Source organism: Asterias amurensis, chromosome 17 (genome assembly GCF_032118995.1).
Source record: "Asterias amurensis chromosome 17, ASM3211899v1".
NCBI classification, from domain to species: domain Eukaryota; kingdom Metazoa; phylum Echinodermata; class Asteroidea; order Forcipulatida; family Asteriidae; genus Asterias; species Asterias amurensis.
Window position 1 is genome coordinate 13,418,347 of NC_092664.1, and position 22,182 is coordinate 13,440,528.

At 40.1% G+C, this 22,182-nt stretch overlaps 1 protein-coding gene across 2 annotated transcripts in view; it reads right to left on the reverse strand.

Annotated features, from left to right (window-relative positions):
• The window catches only part of LOC139949693 (solute carrier family 12 member 8-like), a 42,819-nt gene extending 42,680 nt beyond the window's left edge, over positions 1-139 (reverse strand). For both annotated transcript variants that reach the window (XM_071948174.1, XM_071948173.1), the window contains exon 1: positions 20-139. The gene's annotated coding sequence lies outside the window, so the exon portion shown is untranslated. The remainder of the gene's footprint in view (positions 1-19) is intronic.
• Between the last annotated feature and the right edge of the window lie 22,043 nt (positions 140-22,182).

Consider the following 22,182-nt stretch of genomic DNA (forward strand, 5'->3'; position numbering starts at 1 on the left):
GACGTATTTAGACACTTACCTTAGATACAAATTGTGACAAATGCAGCGGGGAAAACTGCCGAATTCGACGGTTTCGCCGTGCTGCCAGAAGCCAGTTTGTATGGCACTTGACTGTGATGAGATGGTTTCGATATGGACGGGAAAACAAACTACACTGATGCAAATGAGATGTGCATAATAATAGCTAGTCTAATCCTCTGACACTAAAAATAAAATTCGGTAGCGCTACACTACACGACTTTTGTTTTTGACGAGAAGGAACCCAGACTTATAAGTTATATTTTTTTGCGAACAACAGAGGGCGGTATTGAACATATTTTATGTTATGGAGTTTTGTATGATCGGCTTAGGGAGGGCTGGGTTTGGCCTCGAACCTTATTTTAGTTCATACGCACACAGCGATGCCAAGTCCAGAGGCCAACTATGCGTGAGATTTTTCAAAGCTCACCCCCAGAATTGCCAGTTTTAGAAGGCCTTTCGAAATCGCCTCCCAACTTTTTATTTTTATTTTATTTATTATTTTATAAAAAAAAAACCCAGAAATTTAATTGTGGACACAAAAGTGTTCCATAATGCATCAAAAACCTCTTCAGAGTAATTACAACTAACATGAGGTACATAGAATATGTTGATGGTTAATGACTATACACAACCATACACAAGTCAATTGGAAACTACACAACCATACACAAGTCAATGGGAAACTACACAACCATACACACAAGTCAATGGGAAACTATACAGCCATACACAAGTCAATGGGAAACTACACAACCATACACATGCCATTGGGAAACAACCATCCACAAGTCAATGGGAAACTACACAACCATACACAAGTCAATGGGAAACTACACTACCATACACAAGTCAATGGACACTTCAGAACCATACACAAGTCAATGGGAATTGACACAACCATACACAAGTCAATGGGAAACTACACAACCATACACAAGTCAATCGGATACTTCACAACCATACACAAGTCAATGGGAATATACACAACCATACACAATTCCAGAGATGCCAAGTCCAGAGGCCTGCTATGCGTGAGATTTTAATAGGAAAAAATCAGAAATGTAATTATGGAAAAAAATGTGTTCCAAAATGCATCAAAAACCTCTTCATAATAATTAAAACCAACATGAGGTACACAGAATATGTTGATTATTTATGTGGAGTTACGATTGTGTCAGATTATTTCTTTCCAAACTAAAAAAAAAAACTGACTAAAAATGATGTCCAAAATCCCCCGCTCACTTCCTCCTGTTGTGTCTTCGCTAGTGGAGCGCATGCGCAATAAGCATTTTGGGCTCTGCCGAATTTTAGTTGAACCTGCTGGAAGAGCAAAAGCGTGCGCAATCTGCAAATTTGTGCTCTGATTGTACAAAGTTTGTACAAAAAAATGATGGTTCTGATAAACTGCGTGCAATCTGAAGATTGTGCAAACATTGTAGATTGCCTTTTTTGAACACACAAGCGCGATTTGGCAATGCATGACGTTTATTTTTAAGTCAATTGGAAACTACACAACCATACACAAGTCAATAGGACACTAATACAACCATACACAACTCAATGGGAAACTACACAACCATACACAAGTCATCGGGACAATTCACAACCATACACAAGTCAATGGGAAACTACTCAACCATACAGAAGTCAATGGGAAACTACACAACCATACACATGTCAATGGGAAACAACACAACCATACACAAGTCAATGGACACTTCACAACCATACACAAGTCAATGGGAATTGACAAAACCATACACAAGTCAATGGAAACTACACAACCATACAAAAGTCAATGGAAACTACACAACCATACAAAAGTCAATGCACACTTTACAACCATACACACGTCAATGGGAATTGACACTGTAACAGTATCGATGGTTTACAGAACGACGCATGCGCGTCATTTTATTGGTGACCTAGGTCATATTGGTACATGACGTAAATACCATAACATCCCCCTTCTTTTTTTTTTCTTCTACGTTAACAAGAAACTAAAAAAATGTATGCAGATTAAAAAGGAACTGCTGACCTAGCCTGAAAACAAAGGGATGGATAAGGAGGAAAATTCTCAACTGATAAAAAACAAACAAAAACAAGCTGTCTTCTATGCTTGAGTTATTATTAATAGTCCAATGTTTTGTTGCAAACTGGTTCAAATGAGTTCGTTTTACTTGGAACAAAGTGTAAAAAGAACTTCTTTAAGTAACACTTAACAAATTTGTTCAGCAACAGTCCAAAAGTTCACTTGACGCGATCGGAGTAAAAGCATCCTTTGAATGGGCATTTAGGGGATATAGTCTTTCAGGTGTTTCGGTTTAGTAACTACGCGTCCTGAACGGGTTTTGTTAGATGCACCCAAATCAGTATTAGTTTCAGGCTTCGGTTTGGGTGTGCTTTTGTCCATGTTCAATTGTTTGTTTGTTTGCAGCGGTCCGGGTTTTTCCATAGGATTCATTGGTTCCTCTGTACACTCTGCTGGTGAGCTGATGTCTCCACGACTCGCTTTGCAGCTGTTGTTTTTGTTAGTGTCCGGTGAGATTGGTGGGTTTTCTACCGTTTTACGCAGATGCATGCGGTTACGACGATATCTCCCAGTAGGCGTTTCGACAATGTACGAACGCTCATCAAGTCTGCGCATCACTGTAGCTTTGTCCCAGCCTTTCTGTCCTTGGATGAGGGGTTGCATGCGTACAGTGTCTCCTTCGTCCAATGGTGTGAGCGTCTTGGCTGAGTTGTAGTAATCAGCCTGTTTGCGCACGCGTTGCTTCATGCGATCATGCTCGTCAATGACCTTTGGCTTTAGTAGATTGGCAGTTGTTGGTAACAAGGTTCGTGTGCGGCGGTTCATGAGTCTCTGTGTAGGACTTGTGGCAAGACCTTGTGTGGGCGTGTTGCGATGATCCAAGAGTGCCAGGTAGGGGTCAGTGTGTGACTTTGCACTCTTTGTGAGCAGTCGCTTTGCTGTTTTCACCGCAGACTCGGCTTTGCCATTAGCTTTGCTATTTCCTGGGCTACTGCAGAGACGTTCGAAGTCCCATTCCTTGGAAAATTGGCTGAAGAGTGTGGATGTGAACTGTGGCCCGTTGTCACTTACCAGTTGGGATGGAGTGCCATAACGAGCAAAATGTCCCTTGAGTTTCCGAATTACGGTGGCGCTAGTCGTGTCTGGAAGGTTGTCCACTTCCCAGAAGTTACTGTAGTAATCCACCGTGATTAAATAATCCTTGGCATTCAGTGAGAACAGATCAGTTCCAACACGCTCCCACGGCCTTGTTGCAAGCTCATGAGAGATCAAGCTCTCTTTTTGCTGCCGTATCTCCATCGAACGACATACATCACAAGTGCTGATGAAGTGTTTTATCTCGCTATTCATTCCTGGCCAGAATAGGCTCTGGCGTGCTCGTCTTAGGCAGCTGTCAATGCCCAAGTGGGATGAGTGGGTTTTGTCTTTCATCTCTTTTCTAAGGGTTTCGGGTATGACCACTCTGTCTCCTCTGAAAATCATACCGTCTTGAATTGCCAACTCGTCGCGATAGCTGTAGTATGGCTTTAGCTGCTCAGGGAGTGTGCTTCGCTCATCTGGCCATCCTTGAGTGATGGTTTGCTTAAGTAGCTGCAAATTATCATCTTTTGCAGTCTCTTTTTGTATTTGAGTCAGTCTTTCTTCACGTATGGGCAAATACGACACCATATTGACTTCCTCAAAATCTCCCTGGCCATGGGTGGGAGGCTGTTCACCAACCGCTCGTGATAGTGTGTCGGCCAGATACATTCTCTTTCCTGGGCAGTAAGTAATTGCAAAGTCATATTTCTGGAGGCGTAGGAGCATTCCTTGGAGGCGCTTTGGGGCCTTCACTAGGGTTTTTTTCATGATCATTTCGAGAGGTCTATGATCACTGACCACACTGGTGAATCTTCCGAAGGTGTATTGGTGGAAACGCTCCATCGCAAAGACTACTGCAAGCATCTCCTTTTCAATAGATGCGTATCGTGTTTCAGTGTCGGTCACCGCTCTGCTTGCGTATGCTATGGGATGGCCATTCTGCAGCAGAGCCGCCCCAAGACCAACACCACTTGCGTCACACTGCACAGTTAGTTCATCCTTCGGATTGTAGAATTGCAATATGGGTGCATGACATACCATCTTCTTTACTTTGATGAAGGCATTCTCTTGGGCATCTGACCACTCCCACGCTATGTCTGGTTTGGTAAGTTGTCGAATTGGCTCCAAGGTTTCCGATAATCCTGGCAGGAATTTTCCCAAGTAGTTTACAAATCCAACCAGGCGTTGCACCTCTTTTACATTTGTGGGAGCTGGCATGCTTGTCACTGCAGATATTTTCTGCGGATTAGCTTTGAGGCCTTTGCTTGATACGATGTGTCCAAGAAATAGTATTTCATTCACTCGGAACACAGATTTGGCCTTGTTTAGCTTAATGTTCATGTCTGCACAACGCTTCAGTAGCTGTTCAAGTTTTTCGTCGTGATCTGTGATTGCTTCTTTTTGGGAGCCACCTGTCCCATAGACTAGGATATCATCAGCAACACAGATTATGCCTGTTAGTCCTTCAAGTGCTTGATGAAGCCTGCGCTGGAATATCTCTGAAGACACGCAAGTGCCGAAAGGCAGACGACACCAGCGATAGCGTCCAAAGGGCGTATTGAAGGTTGTCAAAATGCTGGAGGCCTCATCCAGTTGTAGTTGCCAAAATGCTGAGCTCAAGTCTAATTTGCTGAAAACTCTGGCGTCAGCAAGGCCGGGCAGAATATCTTCAATTACTGGTAGCTGATAGTGTTCACGCTTCAGTGCTTTATTCAGTGGCCTTGTGGGTCGATGCATATTCTGAGTGCACCATTTTTCTTCTCAGCCACTACCAACTGGCTTACCCACTGTGTTGGTTTTTCCATGCTTTCAAGTTCATCTTTGACTTTGGCTTTGATGGCATGTGGTAGTCTCCGTGGGGGCAGAACGACAGGCATAATGTCCTCTCTTGTTTGCAAGTGGACCTCTCCAGGGAGTTTGCCTAGTTTAGCATCAAAAACTGTGCCGTTTCGCTCTTCGGGTAGCTTATCATGGTCTGATGACGTGGATACTTTATTAATGTGTGCTTTGTGGAAGTTCTCACTGTTTACTGTGATGAGATCCATCTGCTGGCTTGCTTTACTGCCAAGTAGTGGGGTAAGGTCGTTGTTTACAACAACAAACTCCAAAGAGTATTTCTTATTCAACTTTGGGTTCAGTATTTTCAGTCTACATACCCCTTCTGCCTGTAGTGTTGATTTGTTCCACATGAGCAGTGTCTTTGGGTTCTTTGTGGTGGTGTACGTAGTGCCCTTAAGACAGTTCTTGGATATGATGTTGACACTAGCACCACTGTCTACTTGAAAGTTGATGGGTTTCCCATCGATGTGCATTTCAACGTACACATCCTCTTTATTTGGCTGTACGGCGTTGACAAGAGTCACATCATATATGTACTCGGTGCTCGGATCACTGGCTGAGCCGTCTGCGTAGGTTGTGCCCAGTGCATGGATATTCTTTTTTCGGCATACCGTGGCAAAGTGGTTGTTCTTTCCACATGCCTTGCATGTCTGCCCGTACGCTGGACACAGATTTCTATCTTTGGCATGTGACTTCCCGCAATATTTGCACTTTTTCACTTCTTGTGTGCTCTTGCCAGTCTTATGTTGCCCTTCTCCCGGCTTTGACCGTTGTTTGTATTTTTGTTTGGGCCCCTGGAGCTTGTCTGTGACTCTGTGCACTGCTTGTGCCCCATCATTTGTATTTAGGGGTGCCGTGAACGCTTTTAATTGTGACTGCTGATTCCATGCTCTTACATACGTCTATGCATGTGGAAAGTGTTAGGTTTCGTTCTTGGAGTAGGCGTTTTCGTGTGTTAGAGTCTCCAATTCCCAGTACAATTTTATCACGTACCAGGCTACTTGACATACATTCACAAAAATGATATGTCTTTGCCAGAGATCTAAGGGCTGCCAGATAAGTTTCAAAACTCTCACCTGATTCTTGTTGACGGTTGTTTAACAAGTACCGCTCGTATGTCTCATTCACTTCTCCTATGGCATATTTATCAAATGCCTTTAAGATTTTGTCCAAATCTCTGGAATCGTCTTCGTTGGGGAAGTTGAAACTCTTATAAATCTCAAGTCCTTGTGATCCAATTGCATGCAGGAACAAGGCTGTGCGGTATGCTGGCGTTTGTTTCTGGAGCTGTGTAACGATGCCATAGTTACTCCACATTTGCTTCCATGTCTTCCAGTTTTCTATGACCCCTCTCGAAACTTGCATCGGGGCCGGAGGTCGAATGCCGCCGACGGGTGCAGGTCCCTTCGGCACGGCGCCATGTTGTTGGTTGCCCGGGCCAATATTTTCATCGGCGTTTAACTGTTCAACGACATTGTCCTCCGCTAATGGCGATCCTGCATGTCCTGTCGCCATTTCTAGTCACACTCCCGTGTCTATCGGATCACTTAAGAGGATTCTACTACTAGAAATTTGCAGATTAAAATGGAGCTTCACGCTGCCACCATGTAACAATATCGATGGTTTACAGAACAACAACGACGCATGCGCGTCACTTTATTGGTGACCAAGGTCATATTGGTACATGACGTAAATACCATAACAGACACAACCATACACAAGTCAATTGGAAACTACACAACCATACACAAGTCAATGGGAAACTACACAACCATACACACAAGTCAATGGGAAACTATACAACCATACACAAGTCAATGGGACCTACACAACCATACACATGTCATTGGGCTACACATCCATACACAAGTCAATTGGAAACTACAGAACCATACACAAGTCAATAGGACACTTAATACAACCATACACATGTCAATGGGAAACTACACAACCATACACAAGTCAATGGGAAACTACACAACCATACACAAGTCAATGGACACTTCACAACCATACACAAGTCAATGGGAAACTACACAACCATACACAAGTCAATGGGAAACTACACAACCATACACAAGTCAATGGGAAACTACACAACCATACACAAGTCAATGGGACACTTCACAACCATACACAAGTCAATGGGATTTGACACAACCATACACCAGTCATTGGGAAACTATACAACCATACACAAGTCAATGGGAAACTACACAACCATACACAAGTCAATGGGAATATACACAACCATACACAATTCCAGAGATGCCAAGTCCAGAGGCCAGCTATGCGTGAGATTTTTCAAAGCTCAACCCCCCCCCCGCGTAAAAAAAAATTGCCAGTTTTAGAAGGCCTTTCGAAATAGCCGCCTTTTTTTTTTTTTTTTTTTTTTTTAATGGGAAAAAAATCAGAAATGTAATTATGGAAAAAAATGTGTTCCAAAATGCATCAAAAACCTCTTCATAATAACTAAAACTAACATGATGTACGCAGAATATGTTGATGGTTCATGTGGAGGTACGATTGTGTCAGATTATTTCTTTCCAAACTAAAAAAACAAATTGACTAAAAATGATGTCCAAAATCCTCCGCTCACTTCCTCTGCCTGTTGTGTCTTCGCTAGTGGAGCGCATGCGCAATAAGCATTTTGGGCTCTGCCGAATTTTAGTTGAACCTGCTGGAAGAGCAAAAGCGTGCGCAATCTGCAAACTTGTGCTCTGATTGTACAAAATTTGTACAAAAAATGATGATTCTGATAAACTGCGTGCAATCTGAAGATTGTGCAAACATTGTAGATTGCCTTTTTTGAACACACAAGCGCAATTTGGCAATGCATGACGTTTATTTTTAAGTCAATTGGAAACTACACAACCATACACAAGTCAATAGGACACTAATACAACCATACACAACTCAATGGGAAACTACACAACCATACACAAGTCATCGGGACAATTCACAACCATACACAAGTCAATGGGAAACTACTCAACCATACAGAAGTCAATGGGAAACTACACAACCATACACATGTCAATGGGAAACTACACAACCATACACAAGTCAATGGACACTTAACAACCATACACAAGTCAATGGGAATTGACAAAACCATGTACAAAGGTCAATGGAAACTACACAACCATACAAACGTCAATGGAAACTACACAACCATACAAAAGTCAATGCACACTTCACAACCATACACACGTCAATGGGAATTGACATGACCATACACAATTCAATTGGAAACTACACAACCATACACAAGTCAATGGGAAACTACACAACCATACACACCAGTCAATGGGAAACTACACAACCATCCACAAGTCAATTGGAAACTACACAACCATACACCAGTCAATGGGAAACATGACAACCATACACAAGTCAATGGGAAACTACACAACCAAACACATGACAATGGGAAACTACACAACCATACACAAGTCAATGGGAAACTACACAACCATACACAAGTTAATGGGAAACTACACAACCATACACAAGTCAATGGGAAACTACACAACCATACACAAGTCAATGGGAAACTACACAACCTTACACAAGTCAATATGACACTTAATACAACCATACACAAGTCAATGGGACACTACCCAACCATACACAAGTCAATGGGAAACTACACAACCATACACAAGTCAATGGGAAACTACACAACCATACACATGTCAATGGGAAACTACACAACCATACACATGTCAATGGGAAACTACACAATCATACACCAGTCAATGGGAAACTACACTACCATACACAAGTCAATGGGAAACTACACAACCATACACAAGTCAATGGGAAACTACACAACCATACACATGTCAATGGGAAACTACACAACCATACACAAGTCAATGGGAAACTACACAACCATACACAAGTCAATGGCGCTTCACAACCATAAGTCAATGGGAAACTACACGACCACACACAAGTCAATGGGTAACTACACAACCATACACATGTCAATAGGAAACTACACAACCATACACAAGTCGATGGACCCTTCACAACCATACCCATGTCAATGGGAATTGACACAACCATACAAAAATCAAGGGGAGCTACACAACCATACACATGTAAATGGGAAACTACACAACCATACACCTGTCAATGGGAAACTACACAACCATACACAAGTCAATGGACCCTTCACAACCATACACAAGTCAATGGGAATTGACACAACCGTACAAAAGTCAATGGGAAACTACACAACCATACACAAGTCATGGGAAACTACACAACCATACACAAGTCAATGGGAAACTACACAACCATACACAAGTCAATGGACACTTCACAACCATACACAAGTCAATGGCGCTTCACAACCATAAGTCAATGGGAAACTACACGACCACACACAAGTCAATGGGAAACTACACAACCATACACATGTCAATGGGAAACTACACAACCATACACAAGTCGATGGACCCTTCACAACCATACCCATGTCAATGGGAATTGACACAACCATACAAAAATCAAGGGGAGCTACACAACCATACACATGTAAATGGGAAACTACACAACCATACACCTGTCAATGGGAAACTACACAACCATACACAAGTCAATGGACCCTTCACAACCATACCCAAGTCAATGGGAATTGACACAACCGTACAAAAGTCAATGGGAAACTACACAACCATACACAAGTCATGGGAAACTACACAACCATACACAAGTCAATGGGAAACTACACAACCATACACAAGTCAATGGACACTTCACAACCATACACAACTCAATGGGAATTGACACAACCATACACAAGTCAATGGGAAACTACACAACCATACACAAGTCAATGGGAAACTACACAACCATACACAAGTCAATGGGAAACTACACAACCATACACAAATCAAAGGGAAACTACACAACCATACACAAGTCAATGGGAAACTACACAACCATACACAAGTCACTAGGACACTTAATACAACCATACACATGTCAATGGGAAACTACACAACCATACACAAGTCAATGGGAAACTACATGACCATACACAAGTCACTAGGACACTTAATACAACCATACACATGTCAATGGGAAACTACAAAACCATACACAAGTCAATGGGAATTGACACAACCATACACAAGTCAATGGACACTTCACAACCATACACAAGTCAATGGGAATTGACACAACCATACACAAGTCAATGGGAAACTACACAACCATACACATGTCATTGGGCTACACATCCATACACAAGTCAATTGGAAACTACAGAACCATACACAAGTCAATAGGACACTTAATACAACCATACACATGTCAATGGGAAACTACACAACCATACACAAGTCAATGGGAAACTACACAACCATACACAAGTCAATGGACACTTCACAACCATACACAAGTCAATGGGAAACTACACAACCATACACAAGTCAATGGGAAACTACACAACCATACACAAGTCAATGGGAAACTACACAACCATACACAAGTCAATGGGACACTTCACAACCATACACAAGTCAATGGGAAACTACACAACCATACACAAGTCAATGGGAATATACACAACCATACACAATTCCAGAGATGCCAAGTCCAGAGGCCAGCTATGCGTGAGATTTTTCAAAGCTCAACCCCCCCCCCGCGAAAAAAAAAATTGCCAGTTTTAGAAGGCCTTTCGAAATAGCCGCCCTTTTTTTTTTTTTTTTTTTTTTAATAGGAAAAAAATCAGAAATGTAATTATGGAAAAAAATGTGTTCCAAAATGCATCAAAAACCTCTTCATAATAATTAAAACTAACATGATGTACGCAGAATATGTTGATGGTTCATGTGGAGGTACGATTGTATCAGATACTTTCTTTCCAAACTAAAAAAACAAATTGACTAAAAATGATGTCCAAAATGCTCCGCTCACTTCCTCTGCCTGTTGTGTCTTCGCTAGTGGAGCGCATGCGCAATAAGCATTTTGGGCTCTGCCGAATTTTAGTTGAACCTGCTGAAAGAGCAAAAGCGTGCGCAATCTGCAAATTTGTGCTCTGATTGTACAAAATTTGTACAAAAAATGATGATTCTGATAAACTGCGTGCAATCTGAAGATTGTGCAAACATTGTAGATTGCCTTTTTTGAACACACAAGCGCGATTTGGCAATGCATGACGTTTATTTTTAAGTCAATTGGAAACTACACAACCATACACAAGTCAATAGGACACTAATACAACCATACACAACTCAATGGGAAACTACACAACCATACACAAGTCAATGGGACAATTCACAACCATACACAAGTCAATGGGAAACTACTCAACCATACAGAAGTCAATGGGAAACTACACAACCATACACATGTCAATGGGAAACTACACAACCATACACAAGTCAATGGACACTTAACAACCATACACAAGTCAATGGGAATTGACAAAACCATGTACAAAAGTCAATGGAAACTACACAACCATACAAACGTCAATGGAAACTACACAACCATACAAAAGTCAATGCACACTTCACAATTATACACACGTCAATGGGAATTGACATGACCATACACAACTCAATTGGAAACTACACAACCATACACAAGTCAATGGGAAACTACACAACCATACACAAGTCAATTGGAAACTACACAACCATACACCAGTCAATGGGAAACATGACAACCATACACAAGTCAATGGGAAACTACACAACCAAACACATGACAATGGGAAACTACACAACCATACACAAGTCAATGGGAAACTACACAACCATACACAAGTTAATGGGAAACTACACAACCATACACAAGTCAATGGGAAACTACACAACCATACACAAGTCAATGGGAAACTACACAACCTTACACAAGTCAATATGACACTTAATACAACCATACACAAGTCAATGGGACACTACACAACCATACACAAGTCAATGGGAAACTACACAACCATATACAAGTCAATGGGAAACTACACAACCATACACATGTCAATGGGAAACTACACAACCATACACATGTCAATGGGAAACTACACAATCATACACCAGTCAATGGGAAACTACACTACCATACACAAGTCAATGGGAAACTACACAACCATACACAAGTCAATGGGAAACTACACAACCATACACATGTCAATGGGATTTGACACAACCATACACAAGTCAATGGGAAACTACACAACCATACACAAGTCAATGGGAAACTACACAACCATACACATGTCAATGGGAAACTACACAACCATACACAAGTCAATGGGAAACTACACAACCATACACACGTCAATGGGAAACTACACAACCATACACAAGTCAATTGGAAACTACACAACCATACGCAAGTCACTAGGACACTTAATACAACCATACACATGTCAATGGGAAACTACACAACCATACACAAGTCAATGGGAAACTACACAACCATACACAAGTCAATGGCGCTTCACAACCATAAGTCAATGGGAAACTACACGACCACACACAAGTCAATGGGAAACTACACAACCATACACATGTCAATGGGAAACTACACAACCATACACAAGTCAATGGACCCTTCACAACCATACCCAAGTCAATGGGAATTGACACAGCCGTACAAAAGTCAATGGGAAACTACACAACCATACACAAGTCAATGGACACTTCACAACCATACACAAGTCAATGGGAATTGACACAACCATACACAAGTCAATGGGAAACTACACAACCATACACAAGTCAATGGGAAACTACACAACCATACACAAGTCAATGGGAAACTACACAACCATACACAAATCAAAGGGAAACTACACAACCATACACAAGTCAATGGAAAACTACACAACCATACACAAGTCAATGGGAAACTACACAACCATACACAAGTCACTAGGACACTTAATACAACCATACACATGTCAATGGGAAACTACACAACCATACACAAGTCAATGGGAAACTACATAACCATACACAAGTCACTAGGACACTTAATACAACCATACACATGTCAATGGGAAACTACAAAACCATACACAAGTCAATGGGAATTGACACAACCATACACAAGTCAATGGGAAACTACACATACATACACAAGTCAATGTGAAACTACACAACCATACACAATTCAATGGGAAACTACAAAACCATACACAAGTCAATGGGAAACTACACAACCATACACAAGTCAATGGGAAACTACACAACCATACACAAGTCAATGGAAAACTACACAACCATACACAAGTCAATGGGAAACTACAAAACCATACACAAGTCAATGGGAATTGACACAACCATACACAAGTCAATGGGAAACTACACAACCATACACAAGTCAATGTGAAACTACACAACCATACACAATTCAATGGGAAACTACAAAACCATACACAAGTCAATGGGAAACTACACACCCTTACACAAGTCAATGGGAAACTACACAACCATACACAAGCCAATGGGAAACTACACAACCATACACATGTCAATGGGAAACTACAAAACCATACACAAGTCAATGGGAAACTACACAACCATACACAAGTCAATGGGAAACTACACAACCATACACCAGTCAATGGGAAACTACACAACCATACACAAGTCAATGGGAAACTACACAACCATACACAAGTCAATGGGAAACTACACAACCATACACAAGTCAATGGGAAACTACACAACCATACACAAGTCAAAGGGAAACTACACAACCATACACAAGTCAATGGGAAACTACACAACCATACACAAGTCAATGGACCCTTCACACTCATACCCATGTCAATGGGAATTGACACAACCATACAAAAGTCAAGGGGAGCTACACAACCATACACATGTAAATGGGAAACTACACAACCATACACCTGTCAATGGGAAACTACACAACCATACACATGTCAATGGGAAACTACACAACCATACACAAGTCAATGGACCCTTCACAACCATACCCAAGTCAATGGGAATTGACACAACCGTACAAAAGTCAATGGGAAACTACACAACCATACACATGTCAATGGGAAACTACACAACCATACACAAGTCAATGGACCCTTCACAACCATACCCAAGTCAATGGGAATTGACACAACCGTACAAAAGTCAATGGGAAACTACACAACCATACACATGTCAATGGGAAAGTACACAACCATACACAAGTCAATGGACCCTTCACAACCATACCCAAGTCAATGGAAATTGACACAACCGTACAAAAGTCAATGGGAAACTACACAACCATACACAAGTCAATGGGAAACTACACAACCATACACAAGTCAATGGGAATTGACACAACCGTACAAAAGTCAATGGGAAACTACACAACCATACACATGTCAATGGGAAACTACACAACCATACACAAGTCAATGGACCCTTCACAACCATACTTAAGTCAATGGGAATTGACACAACCGTACAAAAGTCAATGGGAATCTACACAACCATACACATGTCAATGGGAAACTACACAACCATACACAAGTCAATGGACCCTTCACAACCATACCCAAGTCAATGGGAATTGACACAACCGTACAAAAGTCAATGGGAAACTACACAACCATACACAAGTCAATGGGAAACTACACAACCATACACATGTCAATGGGAAACTACACAACCATACACAAGTCAATGGACCCTTCACAACCATACCCAAGTCAATGGGAATTGACACAACCGTACAAAAGTCAATGGGAAACTACACAACCATACACATGTCAATGGGAAAGTACACAACCATACACAAGTCAATGGACCCTTCACAACCATACCCAAGTCAATGGGAATTGACACAGCCGTACAAAAGTCAATGGGAAACTACACAACCATACACAAGTCAATGGACACTTCACAACCATACACAAGTCAATGGGAATTGACACAACCATACACAAGTCAATGGGAAACTACACAACCATACACAAGTCAATGGGAAACTACACAACCATACACAAGTCAATGGGAAACTACACAACCATACACAAATCAAAGGGAAACTACACAACCATACACAAGTCAATGGAAAACTACACAACCATACACAAGTCAATGGGAAACTACACAACCATACACAAGTCACTAGGACACTTAATACAACCATACACATGTCAATGGGAAACTACACAACCATACACAAGTCAATGGGAAACTACATAACCATACACAAGTCACTAGGACACTTAATACAACCATACACATGTCAATGGGAAACTACAAAACCATACACAAGTCAATGGGAATTGACACAACCATACACAAGTCAATGGGAAACTACACATACATACACAAGTCAATGTGAAACTACACAACCATACACAATTCAATGGGAAACAACAAAACCATACACAAGTCAATGGGAAACTACACAACCATACACAAGTCAATGGGAAACTACACAACCATACACAAGTCAATGGAAAACTACACAACCATACACAAGTCAATGGGAAACTACAAAACCATACACAAGTCAATGGGAATTGACACAACCATACACAAGTCAATGGGAAACTACACAACCATACACAAGTCAATGTGAAACTACACAACCATACACAATTCAATGGGAAACTACAAAACCATACACAAGTCAATGGGAAACTACACACCCTTACACAAGTCAATGGGAAACTACACAACCATACACAAGCCAATGGGAAACTACACAACCATACACATGTCAATGGGAAACTACAAAACCATACACAAGTCAATGGGAAACTACACAACCATACACAAGTCAATGGGAAACTACACAACCATACACCAGTCAATGGGAAACTACACAACCATACACAAGTCAATGGGAAACTACACAACCATACACAAGTCAATGGGAAACTACACAACCATACACAAGTCAATGGGAAACTACACAACCATACACAAGTCAAAGGGAAACTACACAACCATACACAAGTCAATGGGAAACTACACAACCATACACAAGTCAATGGACCCTTCACACTCATACCCATGTCAATGGGAATTGACACAACCATACAAAAGTCAAGGGGAGCTACACAACCATACACATGTAAATGGGAAACTACACAACCATACACCTGTCAATGGGAAACTACACAACCATACACATGTCAATGGGAAACTACACAACCATACACAAGTCAATGGACCCTTCACAACCATACCCAAGTCAATGGGAATTGACACAACCGTACAAAAGTCAATGGGAAACTACACAACCATACACAAGTCAATGGGAAACTACACAACCATACACATGTCAATGGGAAACTACACAACCATACACAAGTCAATGGACCCTTCACAACCATACCCAAGTCAATGGGAATTGACACAACCGTACAAAAGTCAATGGGAAACTACACAAGCATACACATGTCAATGGGAAACTACACAACCATACACAAGTCAATGGACCCTTCACAACCATACCCAAGTCAATGGGAATTGACACAACTGTACAAAAGTCAATGGGAAACTACACAACCATACACAAGTCAATGGGAAACTACACAACCATACCCAAGTCAATGGGAATTGACACAACCGTACAAAAGTCAATGGGAAACTACACAACCATACACATGTCAATGGGAAACTACACAACCATACACAAGTCAATGGACCCTTCACAACCATACCCAAGTCAATGGGAATTGACACAACCGTACAAAAGTCAATGGGAAACTACACAACCATACACAAGTCAATGGGAAACTACACAACCATACACAAGTTAAAGGGAAACTATACAACCATACACAAGTCAATGGGAAACTACACAACCATACACAAGTCAATGGGAAACTACACAACCATACACAAGTAAATGGGAAACTACACAACCATACACAAGTCAATGGGAAACTACACAACCATACACAAGTTAAAGGGAAACTATACAACCATACACAAGTCAATGGGAAACTACACAACCATACACAAGTCAATGGGAAACTACACAACCATACACAAGTCAATGGGAAACTACACAACCATACACAAGTTAAAGGGAAACTATACAACCATACACAAGTCAATGGGAAACTACACAACCATACACAAGTCAATGGGAAACTACACAACCATACACAAGTCAATGGGAAACTACACAACCATACACAAGTTAAAGGGAAACTATACAACCATACACAAGTCAATGGGAAACTACACAACCATACACAAGTCAATGGGAAACTATACAACCATACACAAGTCAATGGGAAACTACACAACCATACACAAGTCAATGGGAATATACACAAATATACACAATTCCAGAGATGCCAAGTCCAGAGGCCAGCTATGCGTGAGATTTTTCAAAGCTCCAGCCCCCCCCCCCGAAAAAAAAATTGCCAGTTTTAGAAGGCCTTTCGAAATCGCCGCCCAACTTTTTTTTTTTTTTTTTTTAAAGAAAAAAAAATCAGACATAGATGTGTTCCAAAATGCATCAAAAACCTCTTCATAATAATTAAAAGTAACATGAGGTACACAGAAGATGTTGATAGTTTTTGTGGAGGTACGATTGTGTCAGATTATTTCCTTTCAAACTAAAAACAAAATGACTAAAAATGATGTCCAAAATCCTCCGCTCACTTCCTCTGCCTGCTGTGTCTTCGCTAGTGGAGCGCATTTAACGAGTTTGCTATTAAAAACGAATCGGGAAAAACTTGTGCGCAATAAGTGTTTTGCGCTCTGCCGAATTTTAGTTGAACCTGCTGGAAGAGCAAAAGCGTGGAAGAGCAAATTTGTTTGTACAAAGAGTTTGTACAAAAAATGATCATTCTGATAAACTGCGTGCAATCTGAAGATTGTGCAAACATTGTAGATTGCGTTTTTTGTACACACAAGCGCGATTTGGCAATGCATGACGTTTATTTTAATTTTTTTTCCCGGTCTGGCCCCAATGCGTGAGAAAATGGTTGCTGTGCGTGTGAGCGTGAGAGACAGAGCCCAAATGCGTGAGTCTCACGCCTAATGCGGGAGACTTGGTAGGTCTGCGTGTTCCTCTTAAGGCACTTTGCACTATTGGTTTTTCTCAAAACAATTAAGTTAGCATAAAAGCTTACTTATAATAATAACATAATAAGATACATTTATAAAGCGCTCTTACACGAGGTACCACAGCGCTTTTCAAAAAAACTAAACAATAAGCAAATAAAAAATGGCACTGATAATGGAAAACAGTAAAAGCAATCAGTCAGTGAACAGGAAAGTTTTGAGATGTTTCTTGAAAACTGCAAGACTCCACGGGACGAGTTTGATGAGGGAGACGGTTCCAAAGGCGCGGAGCACATGCGTAAAAAGCACGATCCCTAGCAGCGGAACGCACCCTTGGACAAGGAGAGCTGCTAAACAATGTGAGAAACGGTTCCCACTAAAGTAACGTAGTTTTGTGAGATACGTTTTTCACTCAATAATTACCAAGACTTCAGCTGAAGCGTATTATTAGGCATCTGAGCAACAAGGGTGTGTTTTCTCAGTTTCACCACTCTCTTGGACATCCGTAAGCCATGGTGGACATTATATTATAACATTGTAACGTTTGGGCTAAATTTGTTTGTACCACCCAAACCAAACAGTGCAATTCTATAGTGCCCACCATATCTCAAAAAGGCTAAATTGACCAGTTGAGTCAAAATTTTCACAGATTTGTTATTTTATGCTTTGATGGGATACACCAAACGTGAGAAGACTGGTCTTTGACAATTACCAAAATTGTCTAATACCTTTATGTTGCATTGAGTGGGTCCGTTTCCGCCTGGACTTGAACCTGCCAGTGTTAATCTGCCATTTTAAAACACCCTTTCCCTACTCATTTATTCCCCCAGTGAAAATGAAAATAACTGAAACAAAAACATTGTATTAAAAACCCCAACTTTTATTAAAAAAAACAACATTGTGGAAACAAATTACAAACCTGAGCAACACCGAGGGTTTAAAACTGGCCCTATACTAGATTTACTGGACAGGCCAGTTCATATTTTGGAGCCCTGGCCCAATACAAAGATTGCTTGACTTTGGCCAGAGCTTGTTTTGTTCTAGCACAAACAGTAACTGGCCCAATGCTAAGATCTATGGCGAGTGTTTTTTATTTTTTACCACAGACTTGCCCAGAGCAAAGTTTTGTTAATGGGCACCATATTGGTTAGGATCCCATGCAGTCATGGCACTGAAAATCTCCATGTAATAGTGGATCAGCCTATTTCCATAGCAAAATCGTTTACCGGCAATCGCAGAAACTTACACTATGAGGATACCATTCAAATATACATTAAATTCCAACAAATGGATTTACCTTCCCAAGCTGCAAATATTATGTATTCTGGGTATTTTTGTCTAGTTTTGTTGATATTAATCAACCTATGTTTGTGATTAGAAACAGACAACTTTGAACAGCTAATAATGCAGACTTGTTCAAACCGATTTTCCAAGATTTAGTCTAATTTTTAAATCGTTAGAAAAATTGTTAAAAAATGGCTATCAGACATCAAGTAATAAACCACAATGAAAACCAACTTGGTAAATTCAAAGTTAATTTTGGGTTGAACAAAGACAAGATTTAGACACAGGAATAGCAAGCTAGCCCTAAAGTTGGCAGTATCCCTGGTTGGTCAATGTCCCTTTTCAGGGTGCCAATCAGAAGCAATTATGGCAGTTACAGGTTGAATGGCTTGTGACTGGCACCCTCCTACAAAGATATTCGCAAAAAAGGAGACCATTTAGAGCACAAGTGTGTAAACCAAGAGGTAGCAGGTTCAAATCCTGCTGTAAATAAAGTTTTGTTCATTCAACCCCAAATTATTGGTTTTTTATACTTTATACTTCAAGAGTCGCCTGAAAAAAAAGCCTGAAACACATGTGCAGCATTGGTTGATATTGTTATGCGACTTGATCTATTAGAGAGTTGTTTTGAGATTATTTTTTCTTCTAAGAAAATGCCCTCTTTCATAGGATTTTTTTTTTCTCCACCATACACATTATAGTACTGATGCTATTAAATTTCTACAGGATGAAACACCACAACTCTTATAATGTACTCCTTTCAACCTTTACGTGTGTTTTGAAACTTAATAAACACTGTGAGCAAAAACTCTGACAACTTGAGTACAATATTTGTGACAATCGTGATTCTAAGTTACAATGATTTTAAAGGGAAGGGACACTATTGGTAATTGTCAAAAACCAGTGTCCTTACTTGGTGTATCTCATCATATGCATAAAATAACAAACCAGTGAAAATTTGAGCTCAATTGGTCATCGGAGTTGCGAGAAAAATGATGAAAGAAAAAACACCCATGTTGGACAAATTTTTGCATGCTTTCAGATAGGAATAAAAGACTTCTAGCTAGAAGTCTTTTATTAATTTAGTGAGAAATTACCTCTTTCTCAAAAGCAACGTAACTTCAGAGGTATTCGTTTCCCACAATGTTTTATACTACCAACAGCTCCCCAATGCTCGTTACCAAGTCAGTTTTTAAGTTAATATTTGTTTTGAGTAATTACCAAACGTTTACCTTCCCTTTAAGAAGTTTGAACTGTGGCCAATCCAAATGCTCATTTTCCTTTCCTTCACTTCAGGATTAGACATGTACACTCTCAAATCAAAAGGCTTTGATAATGATATTATATTGATAAATATTGTTTAAGATACTAGATGCAAAATGAAAAACATAAACTCTGAAGAACTCTGTAAAAATAAAACTCTGTGAAAAAAAGGAAGAACAAGTGAAGAAAACTCCATAAAGCGTAACAAGGTGCATAGCAATTTCATGATTAGACATGTACATTCTCGAATCAATAAGCTTTGATTATGATAAATGATTCATATTACTTAAGATGCTAGATGTAAAATGACAACTATAACTCTGTGAAAAAAATGAGGAAAAGGTAAAGAAAACTCTATAAAGCATAACAACTGGGTGCATAACAGGAACAGTTTTAAAGAAAAAACCACTGGACCAAGCATGGGCTTTCGTAAATTTCATGAAAGTGTGTGTGGGAATTAACACTCGACAGTAGGACTTGTTAAATTGTGGGGTTATTAGCCCACTTCTAAAATTACTGGACTACTGTATGGCCAGTTGTCCAATTTGGGTACTTTTCGTAACACAAAACACAGTGTCCACAGATTTACACTAAACTTACACCGTTTGAAGATAATGATAGTAGAAAGCATACCTAAAAATATTAGTTGCTGAGGTGCTGTAGTTTTTGACAATTTCAAAACAATTTCATGAAAATATGTTTTTATATGTTATAAAAATAATTTTTGTCTCGTGATCACCAAGGCAATTTTTTTTCCCATGACATTGTTTTACTCATTTTCCAAAAACTACAGCGCCACAGCAAGTAATATTTTCAGGGAAGCTTTCTACTATCATTTATCTTCAAACTGTGTAAGTTTAATGTAAATCTGTGGACATTGTGTTTTTTTGTCCTACAAAAAGTACCCAGATCATGACTACTTGAATTTGACTTATGGTTATTTTGTTTTTAGCACAAACAGTTACTTGCCCATTACTAAGATTGTGGCCAGTGGTTATTTTTTTAGCCCTGAAGGGACAGTTACTGTTCCATAAAATAACTAACCTGTGAAAATTTTAGCTCAATCGGTCATCAAAATTGCGAGATAATAATGAAAGAAGAAAACACCCTAGTCACACGAAGTTGTGTACGATTAGATGGTTGATTTCGAGACCTCAAGTTCTAAACTTGAGGTCTCGAAATCAAATTCGTGGAAATATACTTATATCTTGAAAACTACTCCACTTCAAAAGGAGCCGTTTCTCACAATGTTTTATACTGCCAACCTCTCCCCATTACTCTTTACCAAGTGAGGTTTAGTGCTAATAATTATTTTGAGTAATTACCAATAGTGTCCACTGCCTTTAATGCTAAATGTATGGGATACTTGACCAATGCTATAAGATTTCATGACTCTGGACTTAGCCAGTGGTCTAGTTGGTGTTTTCTAGCCCTGCATAACATTATACGGTGAATGGTTAAGGAAAACAAAAAAAGTGAAGAGTAAATATTTCAGTGACAAGTCATGAGAGATATTGGAATGTGTTCAGTTTTAGGTAACAACTGAAATACTTTGAATGCAACTTCTCTGAGCAATGTTGCAATAGATTTACAAAATATTATTAGTCTACTTTGTAAGATTTCTTGTGACTTCAGATAAAA